The 19,244-nt window shown below is 38.7% G+C and overlaps 1 protein-coding gene across 2 annotated transcripts in view; it reads left to right on the top strand.

Moving 5' to 3' along the window:
* Positions 1–212: 212 nt before the first annotated feature.
* TIAM1 (TIAM Rac1 associated GEF 1) overlaps positions 213–19,244 on the top strand; it is a 207,728-nt gene continuing 188,696 nt past the window's right edge. The window contains exon 1 of one of the 2 annotated variants that reach the window (XM_087937550.1): positions 213–424. The gene's annotated coding sequence lies outside the window, so the exon portion shown is untranslated. The remainder of the gene's footprint in view (positions 425–19,244) is intronic. The other variant, XM_087937547.1, reaches the window with a different exon arrangement.

The raw sequence follows: 19,244 nt of genomic DNA, 5'->3' as shown, positions 1-19,244 counted from the left end.
CAAAAGGCCCGAAGGCTTAAACAAAACCCTCTCCCCCGCCCATCTCCCTGACTGGCTTTCCGCGTGCAGCTCCTATTGTCCCGCCGCATTCTAACTCCAAAGGCCCCGCTGTTCATCGCCGCCTTGGCTCATTGGGTTGCGTCGGTTTGATTGGCCGGCCGCGTGACCAATAGCCATCGGTTTCCAAGGGGTCCTCTCGCCCCGCCCTTCGCAGCGCTTGCCGTAACAATATGGCAGCAGTTGCTATTGGCAGGATGGCATCGTGAGAACCGCGGCGGCGGCGGCGGCGGCAGCGGCTCTGCAGTTGGGGAAAAAAAAACCCACCGTGTGCCTGCCCTTCTCGAAGATCTCCGGTTGCTGCGGCAGTCCTGTAGGCTGCAGCGTCCGATCAGTGCCTCTTTGGCGGGCAAGAAAGCAATGCTTGGTAGGTACATCGCTATGCAGTGGACTGACTTGACTGGCCGAATGAATGAATGAATGAATGGATGGATGGATGGATGGACGGACGGACGGAAGCTCCGGGAAGAGAGAGAGAAGGAGACGCAGAGAGAGCACCCCCGCTTCTCCTTCAGTTTCCCCGTCTCTCCTTTCCCCGCTTCCCTAGCGCAGATACGAGTGAGGCTGGCCTGCGCCGTGTATTGTACGCATTTCTCAACCGAGCACGCTGAATGGATGTTCGTCGGAAAGGAAAACGCTCCTGAGGAGCGGGTGGCCGAGGAAAGGTGCTGGGTGATCCGGCAAAGAGAGAGAGGATCGTGTGCGAGTGGATCTGGCGAGCGGGAGGTATGCCTACCGCAGAAGAAGCCCGTTTTACCCTGTCTTTGCAATCGGATCCCCTGTGGCTGATGCCAGTTTGGCGTGGAAGCCTTCCGTGCTCTCAGATCTCAGCCTACATACAGCCTTGCCGGCCGGGGGGGAAAGCTTAACAAGCGGGATAAAAAGGTCGGCATAACCTCCGCTGCCGGGCTGAAGCGCGATTGTGGCCGCTCGGCACAACTGCCAGAAAACAAATATTCGCATAATAGTGGCGGTTGTGGGGGCTGGGGAAGGGAGCCCGAGAGGCAGAAAATCGTTCTTTCGGAAGGGCATAATTGCACAGATGGTTCCGAAGGAGCCTTAGTGGTAAACGTCGTCTTATTTGCACTTCAAATGGTTGGAGATCAAAGCCAAAAAAAAACTACTCGGGGGAGATAGCCGATGCTATCTAACCTGGGACATATCTGTGAATAAATCCCATTAAACTCGGGGTGGGGGGTATTTCTTTATAGATGGGTAAGACCACACGGTTTAGGATTGGCTCATTGGTTTGCTTATATGTGGCGCTTCCTGGGTTTTGGGGTAGGAGGCTCTTGAACAATTTCACTATTGAATTTGTCACAGCAATTTGGGATACCTGTACTTACCTGTGCAGGGGGTTGGACTAGAAGATCTCCAAGATCCCTTCCAGCTCTATTCTGATTGATTGATTGCTGTTGAAGTCTCCTATCTGCTTTGAAAGGAAGGGAGTGGGTTAGTTTGGGTCAGAAACCTCCTCTTTGGGCATATATTAGTGGATGGATTGTGGATCTTGTTGCTGTCCTCTAAGAAATGTGGATGTCAAATTGCTGAGCATTTAAGTTTATGTTGGCAAATTCCAGAGGTTTCTTTCCTAATCAGCTATGTACTTGTGCATGTGATCATCTTCAATGGTCAGTTTAGACAACAGTAGGATTCCCTGGGATCCTCTGTGTAAATTCAGCTTACTATATGAAATGAGTTGCATCTCATTTTTGGAGTCATAAGTATTACTGACCTACCTATCTCACAACTCACGTGTCTTTCTTTTACAAAACCTATTGCTGTGTTGGTTTGTTTTCAGTTCTATAATACTATATCAATGAATCCATTTTATCAATAGCTCTAGAAGATGAATGTCATGGGCAGTAATAAGATTTAAAAATTAGCATAAACTGGCCTCTATCTCACTTGAAAGATACTTTTTAACACAAAAGCACAGAGATAATACTACATGCTTTTGTAGATGCCAAGCCACTTTATATGTTCTCAATATATTGTTTAAAAAGGAGTTGTACAATCTGCAGAAGTATATTTTCACTTTTGCTGCTTAGTATATTCTGTGTTGTCCAGCCTATTTTCAGATGAAGTTTCCAGTGTTTAAGGATCATATTAGTTGCAGATGGTCTAGTGCCTGGATATGGATATTGGGGCGGGGGGGTGGGGGCAGAGGGTAAGGGAACAAAGAGCAGGAAATATATCTATTGCCACTATTTTCCCTTTCCCTGTTGCACATCATGCTAACCTTTTAGGGTAATCATAGTTGAAAAAGCCATTATTGTTTGGGTTCACAAAATAACAAGATTTACAGATAATAGCAGCTAAATTAATACACAACCCAAGATTGTGGACATCATGTTATAGTTTAGAGGAGTGTCTGAATTGAATAATAAAATATTGTCTAGTGTTGCAAATTCTCACAATGTATAATCAGAGCATTTTAATATTTATGTTCTATAAATCTGTGTTTGCAGAATAATGTAAAAGGCTAATCTTTCAGACTTAGTTGAGATGCAGGAATGGCATCACAATCTATACACTACTAAAACTCTAGTGTTTGTATCCTTTAATTGGGGAAAATTGTGCATAAAATGGTAACAATTTTGAAGCAAATGGACTAACTTACAGAATGTGTCCCAAATTTGGAACTCATGACTCTTATGGAATTGAAATTTGGCAAATTTTGTAAAACATTTTATAACAAAACCAGATACTGTTAAAATGCTATGACATAATACAAAATGTCATAAAACAGTTCCTGTGGTCAGCTCCTGAAGTTTGACTGTGCTACTTTCAAGGCAGATACATCTCTGAAAATCTCCCTGACTTTTAAAAAACTTTTCCATAACGTTAGAAGCTCTACCATTGTTGAAAGCCATTGAAGAATCTGGTAAGGAAATATCTCTGAAACAATGACCCAATGGGTCAAGAGTTATCTAGTGTTTTTTAAAGTCTAATTGCCTCAGCTGCCAAATAATATTAAAAAAATGAAGTGTTTGATATTTTCACTGCATGATATTGCTACCCATTTCTGCTATAAAAAGTCTCTAGATAAAGTCTAGTTGCCTCAGTTGCTAAATAATATACAAATTACTATTTTTGGTATCTCTATTGCATGATTTTGTTATCTATTAAAAGTCTTTAGATAAAGGGCAACTTGGATGAATGAGTTTCGGATTATCGTTATACCGGAGCAGGTTTTACAGTATTCAAAAAAGACAAACTCTCTTGACAGAGTATCTGATAAGAAGTTCACTGCTTCTTGTGTTCCACTTTTATCTAAGTCCCAAAGCTGACTGAAGTCTGTTATCAGTATAACAATATGGGGGAAGAGATAGCCTATTGTGCAGGGAACAAGTGTTGTTTATGAACAGTATGTAATATTTAGCATAAAACAGCCAATGTGGGCTCTCTTTCCAGAAAATTTTAGATAAACAAGATAGCTTCCCCCTTATGTAACATATAAGACTGAATTGTCAGATGGTATTTATTTATCAGACATTGTCAGATCCAGTGAAGCCTATTTGTGGAAGTAGCGCTTTAGTGTCTCTTGAATTTGGCTGGGTGCAGAAACATCAGCAAGATAGAAAAGTGGGGGAAATATGAGACATGGGTCAGGTGTCATGATGTATGTTTTGACATCTAGTTGGTTATGGATATTGCTGGCTTGGCTCAGACTGGGCTAAATGGTAAAAGATTTCACTTATCCTGGTATGTAAACTCAGATACTTCTATTTGTAATCAATGTTTTATGACTTTCCTTAAAATATGTGAACTATTATATTTTTCAATGTCAAGAACTTCCACACCCTTTTGTAAGAGTTTAGATATCAGAAATGGTTGCATGATGACCTGAATGACTATTATGAAGTGTTGTACCTTATGATTCTTGACGAATGTATCTTTGATGTACACTGAGAGCATATGCACCAAGACAAATTCCTTGTGTGTCCAATCACACTTGGCCAATAAACTATTCTATTCTATTCTATTCTATTCTATTCTATTCTATTCTATTCTATTCTATTCTATTCTATTCTGAAGTAAAAGGTTTGGTGAATGGTACCATTTTACATTCCTGTTACAGATTAACCAACTTTTGTGGTTTGTCAAGAAGTTTCTCATAAGTTATGTGCTCTTGTTTTCATAGTTCCAAAAATCATAACTATTTTGCATTCAGTCAACATAAAAAGTTACATTGCTTAATTAAAGCTCTGCGCAAGACAGGACTTAAGAGAAAAATGATAGCACCCACTCATTAACCAAACTTTTTAGTGTTGCACTAACATATCACAATGGATAACATTAAAGTTCAGTTTGTATTTCTGCACAAACCATTAATGAATGTTTTTGTTGTTATTTTAAGCATAGAGGACTAAAAAAATCCTGCTTTCTCCCCTTTACAAAAGTAAGATACGGTACATAAGAATGAAAACAGGACAACTCTCCCACAAAAGGATTAGCGTTTTGAGAAGGGACTTCTTTTGTGCTAATTGGTAAAAATGTGTTTTAGAGTAAAACAGAATACAGAACTTTGGATCCTGGCTTAAATTTTTCAAATGGAAAATACTGACTTGGATTTTTAATATTAAATAAATGCTAACTTATCTAAAGACTGTACAGTGTACTATGCCAAATTCACACATTTTTGAATATTCTGTAATTTCTGTATTCTAAGTAGGCATGGTTAAAAATAATATGATTGATAGGGCATTTGACATTGTTGACATATAAGTGTTTATTTTTTTATATCATAATTATTCCACAGCCAGGCATTAAGTGTTTCACCAGGGGGGCACTTGTTGCTTTAAAGTTGTTTTGTGTGTATAGGCTATTTAGTTCATGATTAGATAATTTCTTCTTGTGTGTCATTGAAATGGACAGAAATGGATTAGCTTCTATACCATGGGTAATAGGTTGGACTGGAAGATATTTGAAGCCCCTTCCATCCCTTTGATTTTAAGAAACCTCAGCACCAAAATATGGAAAATGATTCAAAAAAGTAAATGAAATTTTCTGACTTATTTATTGTAAGAGGTGGGAGAAATTAGCCTGTAGATTTCGAACTTAGAAAATCCTTGCATTAATACTTCCGTGAAGGCTTCCCCTTCAAAGTTACTGTGTTTCTATTAAACCTTCTGTTAGAAAATTGAGCTAGAAAGATTGACAAGCACACCCCTTCACTTATTTTAAACACATTTTATTTAATGTAGCTATAAACAAAATTCACATACTGTACTGTACTGAAACATAGTTGTTTAATCATTATTTGTTTAATAAAACAAAATTGGTTGTGTCTGCACAACACACTTAGCTATTCGACTCTGAAGGACAATGTGGAGCTCCAGGCTTTATATGGTGATTGAACTTCCTGCTCACATAGTTGTGGAGATTTTTTTCGGGGAAATTTAGCATATTCAAGATAGGGAACTTGTCACTTTCCATTTATTGCTTAGTTACAATTCACAGCAAGTGAATGAAGCTCAACATCTGGAGGCCACATTCCCAACCTTCCTTCAGCAGCATCCAAAAAGCTCAGTCCAAAAAAATAAGCAGGGGAAGCTACTTCTTAGTCCACAAAAACTTGGTAAGGGTTAACTTCTTATTAAGAACCTTTAAAAATTGTGAATGGAAATGTTCATATTCTCTGAAATAAAAAAAAAAATCCTCTTGCTATTGAGAAGTATTTGTGGATGCTTGCTACTCACCAGAGATTGAGTGGTGCTTGTTACAAACCATTGTTTTTGACACGCACACTCAAAGGTTACTGTTTTTTTTCCCCTTCTTCCAAAACCTGGTTAAGAATCTGATTATCCCCCTCCTTGCTCTCCCCTTCCATAATTTGCAATTGCTGCCTACAACTTTAATCAGTTTGAGCCCAAGATGCTTTTTAAAACTACAATATGTGTGTCCGTGCACATACTAGGTACAGATGACTTTGAAGATATGCCTAAATTACTGTAAGTTACATGATAATGAAGAATATGTTTTGAATTTTAGTTAAGAATTACTGCCACCTGTGCAACATTTCTTAATTTGCTTTAAAGCTGCGTCAATGGAAGTGATACTGACGAGTGTAGCTACCTCGGCAGAATGACTAAAGTTTAGTAACAGAAGTCAAAGTTCTTGTCTCCATAGCAACTGTTGCTGGAGCCTCTTTAGATGCGGATAACATTTTGCTTTTTAAAAAAGGCTTAGCTTTTCATGCTTTATCACGCTTTAAACTCCTCCTCCCTGACCAAATCTTGCTGTCATTCCTCCTACTCTTCTCTCCTTTCTTCTCTCTTCTTCATCCTTGAGAACCCCCTGCTGCTTTTTGTACTGCCTCCTACTTCCAACAGTTCTGAGATGCTTCACTACTTACATAACTATTGTCTGTTGTCTTCTGTGGGTTTTATTTTTGCAACTGTATGTTTCCAGCAGAGTCTACAAATAACATGCCATGATACTTTATAGATAGGATCTTAGCTACAGATGAACTAAGACATTTTTCTTCTTGACTGAATAGATTCACATTTATGCTGTTGGAGAACTGTAGTTCTCCACTCCTCTACTCATTGCAGAATACCTTATGCCACCAGACTCGAAATTCTAGACCCTGAAAACTTAGAACTACGCCGCCTTCAGTCCGATCTAAGTATAGTATGCAAAATCATACATTGCAATGTCCTACCCGTCAATGAATACTTCAGCTTCAACCATAACAACACAAGAGCACACAATAGACATAAACTCAAGGTTTATCGCACCAAACTCGATTGCAGGAAATATGACTTCAGCAACAGAGTGGTCAATGTCTGGAATACTCTACCTGACTCTATGTTTTTTTTCCCCAAACCCCAAAAACTTTAACCTTAGACTGTCTACAATTGACCTCACCCCTTTCCTAAGAGGTCTGTAGGGGGCGTGCACAAGTGCACCAACGTGCCTACCACCCCTGTCCTATTGTTTCTTTTATATATTTTTTATTTTTCTTATAATGTATCCATGTATTCATAACTATGTCTTTACTTACACCTATTATCTTGTAAGCAATTGACAAATAAAAATAAATAAATAAATAAATAAATAGAATGTACCCCTTTCTCTTATGAAGGACTATTTACTTTTTTTGTGATTATACAGTGTATTCAAGCTTAATTTGACAAGCATAAATTCTAGAATAGATATTTTTGCCTCAAGAGCAAACTTGAAATTGTAGCAAAACTGCTCTCCCAAGATGAGCCTTAAGGTTTCTCCATGATACTATCTCATATATGAATAAGCCATCATATCTCCTGATGAATATAAATTTATTCCCAGGTAAATAATTCCATTGAACTATCTGGGGTTGCTTAATGATATATTCATGTAAAACTGTACTGCAAAATATATTTTCTGACTGACTGTTCTCAAATTCAACAGAAAATTAATTCCAGTTTGAATGTTTGGAGTGACATGATAGAATTTTCTCAGTACAGTTTGAAGAGGTAAAATCCCATAAGAAGATGTTGGTCAGTTAAAGATGTGATAACTTTTAAAAAGCCCCCATGTGTAGCAGAGGAAAGATTTCCTAATCTGTATTTAGCATCTAGGTCTTTGATAATAGTGCCCTACAGAGTCCTACTTAGGTCCAGTGAGATACACTGAAGTAAGTGTAAGATTGTAGTTACAGTCTTGAAATATTTTTTTCGTGGGTTTTTCAGCTGCAGCTATCTCTCTTAGTTGAATCATTTCCACACTTCTGATAATGAAAATGCTAGATTAGAGATGCTGCTGTACATATTTTCCTGAGAGTAAGTCACATTTAATTCAGAGGACTTATTTCTGAGATTTGTATTTTTAAATGTTCCTGTCATTAATGTGTTCACAATGATGTTTTAAAATTAGTTATTAAAATAAAAGAACACACTTAAACTGCAATAGATTCTATAACATGTAATTTTTTTAGGCAGACTAAATTTGTTATTGTAATATTATCACTTTTCCCTCCCCCTTTAAAATTAAATATTTTTGCCTCAATTTAGTATCTTCTGCAAAAATTACTCAGCCACCATCCTGATGGAGAAGTATAGGGACTGGTCCAACACACTGGTAATATCAGACTGATATTAACAATTCAGCAGCACATACGTATGTAATTATGTCTCCAAAATATTGAGAAATTACAATACATAATCATTAAAATAAATTTCAAGTATAGCTTCAAATGTACTATTTTTAAGCAGTCATTCTACTTGAATTTTTTCCCTTTCCTTATCAATATCTCCATTCATTTTTCTTGTGGCAATTAGGCATATAAATAGGCTGTTTGTGTGAATCCATTCTTCTGACTCTGGATTTTAATCACAATTATGGGTAGCATCTTTAATGACATTGCTTAAAACTGTATGAGATTCCTAAATGGTTCTTATAATCATTACAGTTACTTAAAACTATCACTAGAACCGAATAGGCTATATAACTTCGATTTCAGTAGGGAGAGGTAATGTGATATGTTTTCAAACATATTTTTTTTAAAAAAACATTGCTCACAGGAAAGGATCTTTCTTACTTCATTAGCTATGTATGTCTTTACTGGATATTCAAGATTAGTGCAGTTATCAGGGATTCTGTAAAGCCTGAAGGCTGCTTAAGATCATAGGCAGAATTCCTTAAAAGTGTAAGCTTTGATGGGAAAGCATTACTGTACATTATCAATCAGGGGATCTGAATATATGTTTTTCTTTTCCTGTCTGTAGGTTTCAACTCAATCTGTCCTTCATTTGTATGTCTTGTCCACAGATCCTTATCATAACTGGTTAAAGAATTGTCAAGCAGAGGAAAAAAATCCTTCACGTAGGAAAAATATTTCTTTCTCCCTTCCCCAGATAGGAGTATCCAGCAAAAGCATTAATAAAGATGCACATAGACAATATACTTCAGTATTTCCAATGGGGTAGCTTAATGGTAAATGAAATCTAAGCAACTTGATGCCTCAAAGGCTATTTTTAATGCAAGTATGACCTCATGATGCTTTGGAGAAAATGCCATCAAGAAAATGTATTACCTGAAAAAAAATCACTAAAATCTATGGAGTAGAACTTGGCAGATGAATGAACTTTAATTGCCAGGAAGTATCTCCAATGTATTATCCAGGATTTTAAATGCTGCTCTTATGTCATTCAGCAGGATCTTTGCCACACATTTTGAGATGCGTAACTATGAGGAGATATTGGAAACCTCGTAAGGCAGTTAGAGTAATGGAACAGAGTATTTGCATTGCAGTATTAATACATTGAAAGCTCATTTAATTTATTAAATATCAGTAAAATAATGCTTTTTGTAATGTCCAAAGGTCATTGCCTTAATTACTCTGAGAAAATTTAGAACCACCATACATATGGATTTAAGAAATGGCAAAAAATGTAACAGATAAGAGAAGGCGGTAATAACCTTGTTTCCTTTTATAGTAGAGAGGTAACTTCTCTCAATCAGGCACTTCTAATGTTTTGAGACTTCATTTCCCAGAAGTCTTAGTGATCTCAAGCATATTTTTCCTCACCAATCATATGAAACAATAATGAATATTTTGGTGCTGCCAGCGAATAACCTTGATTTTTTTGTACCATGTCTGCCCCAAAACATAACAGTAAGCCAAGAAGAGATTGCAGGAAAATGTGTCACATGAAGTATTTGCTGAAAGCACAATCCTATCTTATCATGCAACTTTCTCAGCAAGCAAGCAAGTGATGCACTGGCCCTCAGTGGAGGTTGCTGGACACCCCTGCCAGGGAGAACGATATTGTTTTTTCTTTTTTTGGAGATATATGATTCAGAAGTAATGGTGATCTTTGTGTGTGTACACACATACCACACACACACGCACACACACAACACACATACACACACACAATCTGTACAAGAGTTTTTGTTAGGCTGATTAATAGAGACAGGCTTCCTTTTTATGAATCCCTCTCTCTTTTTATTAGGGCTATAAAATCTATCAAGCCAGCAGCAGAATAATGGCTTGGGGGTGAAATGGAGCTGATTTTCTGCTTTATCATGGAAACCAGATATAGGAATAAGATGCTTACTACAGATTATTCTAACCTTCTAACTTAGTCCTAAAGGCTGGAGGGAATGGGAAAGAATCTTTGTTGATATTAGTACAGAATTGGGATTCAAACTCTTGGTGATATATTGCAAATGCTTGTATAATCAATATCTGACATAGAAATGTCTTTAATCATGGAATTAGAAAGCTTCAATTAGGCCACTGAATCCACCTTTGTACCTAATGTAAGAATCCAAATATAACTTGCTGTGATAAATGATTGAAGATGTCCCAATCAGCACACCAACATTCCAAGATACATGAATACGTAGACATATTTAAACATTTTGTGTTTTATGTTGTTTTACTGTCATCATAAAATTTGTCATTGAGGGACTGTAAAATCTCTGGTAGTTTCAAATTATTTTCTTATTAAAATTTTCACATAGATTCAGACACATACCTTCCCATTTATTTTAGGGCATCATTCATTTTGACACAACTGGTGCCTCATTAACTGTGGTATAGCTTCAATTGAAGAATGGCGCATTCTTTTGGTCTGCGATGGTCATCCTTTTTCATCCAGAATGCAGCTTTGGGAGAGATACATGGGAGCGGTAAACAAGGAAGGGGATACCCGCCTAGGCAGCCAGATCGGTTGAATCAATGTTGGCTGATGATGTGACATCCAGATGGCTCTCTACTAACTGTTTGCTTAGTAAACTTCGAGATTGTACCAACTTTCCAGTTGCACAGTGACTCCCCTGCTTGATCTATTCAGTCACCTTGGGTTTGGCTGGTGTTTAATACGCTTAGGCTAATTGAGATTTCAACCTAAAATCCCAGGGAGAGAAATCTGATGTGGCTCCTACTTATGGCCACTAAGACAACCATAGGTTTGTTCCAGTTAATTTCATGCCTGACACATAGTGGATGAGAGGGATAAATAAGTTTTGGTGTATGTCTTGGAGCAGCTGAGATGATACATACAGAATACATATATGCTACTAACACTTTTGTATCTGTAATATTTAATCGGGCAAACTGTGCACTATGGGGCAAAACTTTTTCAACTAAGATACCTCAGGTGGGTTTACTTACAGAATGCATCCATTATTGAAACCATTGGGAAATCTGATAAGGAATTACCCCTTTCCCAGCAAATTAGCAGGCATTTTTGTTGGTCACTCGGGGAGGGGGAGGCTTACCCAGGGGTCTCCTGATGGTTTTTTGAGGGATATTTGAAAAGAATGACTCAATGGGTCACAGTGGTGGGATTCAATTTTTTTACTACCGGTTCTGTGGGCGTGGCTTGGTGGGCATGGCAGGGGAAGGATACTGTAAAATCTCCAGTCAGAGGTGATATTTGTCAGTTCTCCAAACTGCTCAAAATTTCCACTACCGGTTCTCCAGAACTGGTCAGAACCTGCTGAATACCACCTCTATTATTAAGTGTTGTACCTTATGATTCTTGACTCTTTTATGTACACTGAGAGCACAAATTCCTTGTGTGTCCAATCACACTTGGCCAATAAAGAATTCTATTCTATTCTATTCTATTCTATTCTATTCTATTCTATTCTATTCTATTCTATTCTATTCTATTCTATTCTATTCTATTCTATTCTATTCTATTCTATTCTAAATGGTGTCTTCCTGTCTAAATAGTGTCTTCTCTGGGAGCTCCAAGAAATGAAGCAGATATTTGGAGTAATGCTGATGGAAAATGGGCAGCAAATCTGGATATGGATAAAAGCCCAAATTTGAGCCTGTACTATAGTATAATGGCAATAAAGTAGAATTACTTTTCTGCCCTTATTTCCCCTGAAGAGTACTGTATGGTGTTCTTTTTTAAAGTTACCCAGACTATTTTTAGGAAGGCTGTTGTGAGAGGTTAACAGAGCAGTTTGCAGATAAAATCCCCCTTGTATTCACTCAGAATTGAAAGCTGACTGGATAGAATCCAGAGAGGTTTGGGTAATATTTGACAGTGTTATTTGTGAATAGTTTAACATGTTGATCCTGAGGAAGTGGACAGATTCCTTGAAGAATTGAATTCTATTACCTGCCCCACCCTGATAATACGGTAGCCAACAAGAGAATGAGAGGCTGGCTTGGGGGTACTGTGTCTCATTGTGGGGGTGATGGTGAGAGTGAAGTGCGGACCTCCTTAAGGAGGGAATTGTACACCTTCTCTTTAAGGAGATGACCTTGGATCTGGCTATATTAGACAACTCGTGCCTAATCTCCAACTTTCCTTTTTGGGAGGAAATGATGGAAGGTAATGAATGACAGCTACAAAAGGCTCTGCATAAAGTAGATTATCTTGATCCTTTTCAATCATAATTCAGGTCCCGAAAAGGGACAGAAACTGTACTGGTCAGCAATCTGGGGTAACATCTACATAATGGAAGTGTAATCTTATTAATTCTGCTGAATTTTTAGGTGACCTAGTACATCATAACTATATCATTTTCAACAGGGCATCCCTTTGGATGTCATGCAAGGATTGGATGTCATGCAACATCCTTTTGTTTTCAAGGATTGGGGGTGCTGTTTCACGGTGGCCCCATTCTTTGTTAGGCTGATAATTCTAATGGATGGACAGGTAGCAGGAGATATTGATCTCCAGGGTACTTCAGCATGTAATTTGGAAATTTTTTGGAGTTTCTGTTTCTAACGGGAAAGCAGGTAGATGGTAGAATGAGGAAAAGATGTATCTGAGGTATATGTCAATACTATCAGTCTGGATTGCTTTATTTAGTTTTGTGATAGATTGGTTATGTTGGAAATGTCAAGTTATAAAATGGTGATTTCTAACTTTTATAGATCTTTTTTGTATTTGTTGCTTTTGTTGATGTAAGCTGCTTGGAATCGGAGGGTTTGAAGTATAAACACATTTGAAATAAATACATTAATTAAAATGTTATTTTACTTTCTCTAGATACTGATATTATTAAAATACTTTAAAAATAAAATCTATACTATTTTGGTGATTGGGTTCATTTAATATGAATTAGAGTCCTGCGTGGAAATGGAAATTCCAGGTGGAAATGTCACCTGCTTTTAGAAAAGGCTGAGGGACAAGAGACATTATTTCTGGTGCACGCAGGACAATTGGGAAGGCATGCATCTCAATATGTGCTTCACTGATTATAACAAGGGCTTTGAATGAGTCCACCATGTTAAGCTGTGGAATGTATTTAGAAAAAATGGGAATCCCAGAATATCTCATTGTCCTCATGTGGAACCATTATGCAGGCCTGGTAGCCATTGTCTGGATGGAACATGATGAAAAAGACAAAATCCAAATCAGCAAAGAAGTCTCCTCTTATTTATTCAACCTGTATTCTGAATATATATTGAGGGAATCTGGATTGGAAGAAGATGATTAGGTTTTAAAGTTGGAGGAAGGAATGTCAATAATAGCACTATTTATTTATTTAAATTATATTGCCACCTATTTATCCTTGGCGACTTGAGGCAACTTACAGAATGTAAAACCATGTTTAAAATAAAAAACAATAAAAACTAACAAAAAAGAATCAAATAAATTAATAAAGTACAATAGAACAAAATCTGGAAAAAAATAAATAAAAGATCACTCCCAACTCCCATCCCCTGCCCCGACAACAGCAGATCACATGAGGCATTTGATGGGCTCCATCCTGCTCTGAGCTCCCCAAGCCCTCTGGCAGAACCAGGTCTTCAGTGCCTTCGGAAGGGGTATTAGAGAAGGGGCCATTCTAATCTCTGGGGGAATGATTTCCAGAGAGAGGGAGCCACCACAGAGAACGCCCTTCTTCTGGGTCCCACCAGTTATATCTTCCTCAGTGATGGGACCCGCAGCATTCCCTGCCTCCCCTCTCTAATGGGTCTGGTAGATGTGATCAGCAATAGACGTTCCTTCAGATAACCTGGACCCAAGCCATGAAGGGTTTAAAGTTGACAACCAGCACCTTGAATTGCACCCAGAAGCAAATCGGCAACCAATGCAGCTTCCGCAGGAGAGGTGAAACATGTGCACACCGGGGTCTGTACAAAACTATGTGGGCTGCTGCATTTTGTACCAACTGAAGCTTCCGGATGTTCTTCAAGGACAGCCCCTTGTAGAGCACATTGCAATAATCAAGATGAGAAGTGACTAGGGTTTGAGTGACAGTGAGTTTGGGACTGTTGGTCCTGGAAAGGGCATAACTGGTGTATAACCCGCAGTTGCGCAAAGGCCCTCCTGGCCACGGCCACCATCTGCTCTTCAAGCAGGAGTTGTGAGTCCAGGAAAAACCCCTAGATTACACACAGGGTCTGTTTGGGATAGTGCCACCCCATCCAAGACCAAAGGTGGCAATTCTCCCTGAGCCAACAAACCCCAACTATGCTGATGATATGACTGTGATAGCTAAAAATGCAAATGACTTGCAAATTCTAGAAATGGAAGTCAAATAGCGCAATGAAAATAGGACTAAGATTGAATATAAAGAAGACAAAACTAGTGGCAACAGGTACAATTACTGTTAGAACTGACACTAAATATATTGGAGAGCTTCTGCCTTTTAGGATCAACTGTTAACAGTAAAGCATTCAGCTGCAAACTATTATTTGAAAAGATATCAGTGAAGGTATTTGAAAAGATATTCAAATGCCATGATATGTCTATATTCACAAATAACAGAATGGTTCTCCTTGTGATGGCCTATAGAAGTAAAGATAGAAAAATATTGACAGGTTTATGTTGGAGAAACTCTTGAGAATACCATTGATAGTCAAAAATAAAGAAACAAATGGAATGAAGAACAAATGGTCTATTACTGAGGTTGGTAAGAGTCAACGCTACTTAATGGCACATAACCAATCAATCAACCAATCACAATCAAGTATTATTTAATTGTATTTTTAAAGCTTAGAACTGTTTAGAGATAAATTCATGATCCCTGTTAACAATTTAGAGCATTTCTCTAGAAATAAATTATCTTTCCAGAATTGATGTTTCAGTTGTTTCAGTAGAATTTTGAATGTGCATTGTTAGGAAAATGTGAAACTTTAAAGAGACATTTGTCATTTATATCTCCAATATCAGATAAAGGATTTAGGTAAGTATTCATCACCAGTGCCTTTATTACAATACATGATGAACAATAAAAAATGTGAATAGATGGAGATTTTTTTAAAGAAGCAACGTAATATTGTATTTATACTCTGGGTTGAAGGAATAAATTTGCAAATACTTGTAAAATGATTGAATATATCCAGGGTTATTTTTTCCTCAAACTTATTTTTTATCCTTAGAGTCTCAATGCCATGAGTAACGTTTTTTTTAGTTGAGAAAAGATTAAATGAAATAGGATGAACCACCTTAAGAGGTGAACCACCTTAATTAAAAGGTGGTTGTTTGCTTATTTAGATAACTTGAGTTTAATATATTATTGGCAGAAATAACCTTCAGCCATCAGAAAGAAGCATGTGGAAGCCAACTCTTCAGCTTTCTTCCCCTCCATCCCAAACAACTTCCTCTAAAAATGTTATAAAAAGTATTAGGAGCACTTCCTGGATGTTGGAGGTGTGCCAGAAGGGGCTGAAAGGATCCTGAAAAATCAGGCAGAGACACGCTCCACAGAGGAATGTGCCAGGATTTTTGCAAAATAGATGCCAATGGATGCAATCCAGTTAACTTCTAAAGTTATATTAGTCATCAGCATAACTCTAGCTGTGAAATTCAGTCTCAAACTTCGGAAAATGTTCAAAGAAATAATCATTATACTATCAGATAGTACAGCATACTATCCAGAATGTGGGGAACGGGAGCTACTTGGAGAGAAGGAAAAGCTTGGGAGGACAAATAGCAAGAGAAAAAGAAGTTGAGTACAAGATGAAGACTCTGTACTAGCTTGATTTTGTCTAGTTTTGCAGCCAACTCAGCGGACCAGTTTACTTCCTATTTCTGTATGTAGTCTAGAAATCACTTGGAAGCCACTGATGTTTAATTGGTATGATATATGAATCAAAAAGGACTATTGATTCAAGCCTCTTATAGGTGTCCATCTTATGAATATTTCGTTAGTTGCAGTGAGGATAGAAGGCTGGATTCGATGGCCTGTGGTCTGAGATATAGTAAGGCAGGTTACTTCAGTGTAAAAGAAGATATGCTCTTACCATTAGTTTTAATTTATACTCTTATGTAGTATCAGATGTATGTCTATCTAAGCACTTGAAGAATGGGTTTCCCAAATCTGTTTGTACAGTATGTATGTGAAACATGTATCTGATATTAAATATAAAACAAGACTTTTTCCATGTTATAGGTATAGTTTTTGAGGTTTACATTTTTTGTTGTGCTAATTATGACATCCTTCAGTAGGAGACTGTGTTTAGTTATCTAATCCTACTTCTAAAAAAGACATATGGATTTATTTCCTAAGGACTATAATAAGAAAAAGGTGTGAACATGATTTATTAAGCTGTTACCTGAAGAGGCTGGCTTAAATTAAGGGAGAATCAGCCAAGATAATTGTTAAAATGTATACATCAGCTAGAGACTAGGGCGAATAACTATTTGTGTAAATAAATTTATCAGATTTTTTGATGGCAAGTTAGTTAGTATATATGAATCTGAAAGTAAAGGAAGACATATTAATTGATTTGGTTTTTCCCATTAATTAGATGAAATCCTTTATGCTTAGTAATATCCAGTCAGAAAGCAATGAATGCATGCATTTGGTAGCTTTTAATGAAGGTTTCTTTTAAATGATAATTAAATACAAGAAAAGAGGTTCCATTAAATGTAAATGAAGCTTCAAATTATTTCTCCAAAAGTCCTTTCGAGTTCTTTTTATTCTTCAATGTACAATAAATGGTACTTTCACGCTTCTGATTAAAAAAAAAAATCTACGAAGAATGTCTTTGATAGTGACAGAGAATGATCTCTGGAAGCTGTTATCACCTCTCACAATAGTGACTTCTACTTATAGCTATGCTCTTTTGTCTAATGAGCAGTGGTCATTTGTCAAAGAGGAAGCAATGTCTTTCATTGAGATATTCATTTTTTGGCTCAGTTTGAAATTTGAATTGATTCCCTCCTCCCGTAAGTTATATTAACAAGTTGAATTACTTTTGTGACTATGTAAGTAAACTATGCCTAAACTAAATCTAATGCCCAGTCCTTAGATTTTCTACTTGTGTTTGCAAATCCTGTTTGCAATTCTTAGTTTACATATGGGAACTAAAGGTTCAGAAAAGGCATGTGCAAGACCACTAGCTGGAGCCCAAGGATAATTTTTCTGAATCTATTTTATAAGGCCCCTTCCACATTCAGACTGGGTTAGAATTGTGTTTCTTTGATTTTGGCTCAGTATGCTTTATGAACTTGTCTATTATGCCTTTTAAACTATGAATTATAGTGGTGTGTTGTGTTGTGCAAACTGAGATAATTCAAGTTTAATTTACTTAATTCAGTAATTCTCCACTGAGCCGAAGGGAGAATCCAGGATGGGTAGTCTCTAGTCTCCTAGCTCTGCAGACTGAGTTGAAAAACTGAGGAGACACCCCCTGGTAACGGTCCCCAGTTCTTCACTCAGTCTCAGCATGTTCAGACCACCCTTTAAGGGCTCTGAATAGTTAGGATTGTAGAAGAATATTCACCCCCTGGATTAAGCTTTTTTTTGCAGAGAGGCTTAGATCAGGTTTGACAGCTAGCTGGCTTGCTGGTTTAGTACTTTCATTTTTTTCGCGCCTTTTTTCCAGTTCACATTTTTTTGCTTGTTATTTTAAATGTTTGACTTTCCTTGCTGGTGGACTGGTTTTCTTCTGTTTTGGGCCAAAACTTGAGTGGAGGGGACGGGGACGGGAGTCGGTGTCTTATTTAACTCGCCTTCTTCTGTCTTCCAGAGAGGCGCTTATCATCTTGCTGTCTCAACTTCTCAGCAAAATGATGTCATGCATCGGGATTGTCCCATGGGCCCGCTTCCACTCCTGAACCCTTCAGTGGTTCCTGCTCCCTTACCAGAGGGCGAGCAGAGGTGACTCTCCAAGGAGGGTTCACGTCCCCTTGCCAGTTCTTTGTTCCCTCCATTGGTGGCAGTCCTGAACCATGGATCAGGGATGCTTGTACAGGGAACCCCAGAGGATTACCATCACAACCAATGCCAGTCTGTATGGTTGGGGAGCCCACTTGGGAGTCCAGGTCACCCAGGGGAGGTGGTGACGAGAGGAGCTTGCCCACAACTTAAATTGGCTAGGGGTCAGGGTTGCCCACTTAGCGCTCAAGGATCTAAGGCAGGAAGTGGTGGGGAGACATGTTCTTCTCCTCACAGACAATGTGGCTACCAAGGCCCACATAAACCGGCAGGGGGGTGCACGCTCCAGATCTCTAATGTAGGAGGCAACTCAATTGTGCAGGTGGGCGGAGAGAAACCTGTTGTGCCTATGAGCAGAACGTATCTTGGGAATGTCCATCATGCAGACAGACTGGTTGAGCAGGGCCATGGTCGACCAGTCAGAATGGCGACTGCATCCCAGTCTGTTCCAGGAGATGACAGAACACTTCGGCCGCCCGATTCTGGATCTCTTCACATTGCCAGAGAACACGCAGCTCCCGAGGTTCTTTGCTCAATTCCCTGCCCAGGGAGCAGAAGGGGTCAATGATCTCCGGTGCAGGTGGCCCCAGGGACTATTGTATGCCTTCCCCCCTTCCCCTGAATCTGGGGGCAATCAGGAAAGTACTGATAGAAAGGGCGGAAGTTCTGTTGGTAGCCCCTTACTGGCCCAGGCATCCTTGGTTCGCCGACCTGGTGGGACTGTCAGTCGCCAGACCCCGGAGAATTCCTCTGCACAAGATCTCCCTCAGGCAGGGTCCGATCAAGTACCCAGATCTAGCCTGGTTTTGGTTGACCGTCTGGCGCTTGAGCGGGGGATCCTGAAACGGGAGAAGTTTTCCACAAAGGTCATTCAGACCATCCAGGCGGCCAGACCTTTCATGACCAGAGTATATAATGCAACATGGAAGATATTCTGCAGTTGGTGCTCTAGTCACCAATTGGAACCCACTGTTGTTTCTGTTGCAAAGGTATTAGAGTTCCTGCAAGATGGGTTGGATAGAGGTCTCACCCCCAATACCTTGAAGAGACAGGTGGCTGCCTTGGCCTAGTTGATTTCGGTCAAGGGCTCTACTACTCTGGCCCAA

This window comes from Pseudonaja textilis, chromosome 7, assembly GCF_049901715.1.
Source record: "Pseudonaja textilis isolate UNSWEBS1 chromosome 7, rPseTex1.2, whole genome shotgun sequence".
NCBI classification, from domain to species: Eukaryota; Metazoa; Chordata; class Lepidosauria; order Squamata; family Elapidae; genus Pseudonaja; species Pseudonaja textilis.
The sequence above is the reverse complement of the archived record's forward strand: the minus strand, read 5'-3'. Positions and strand labels throughout refer to the sequence as shown.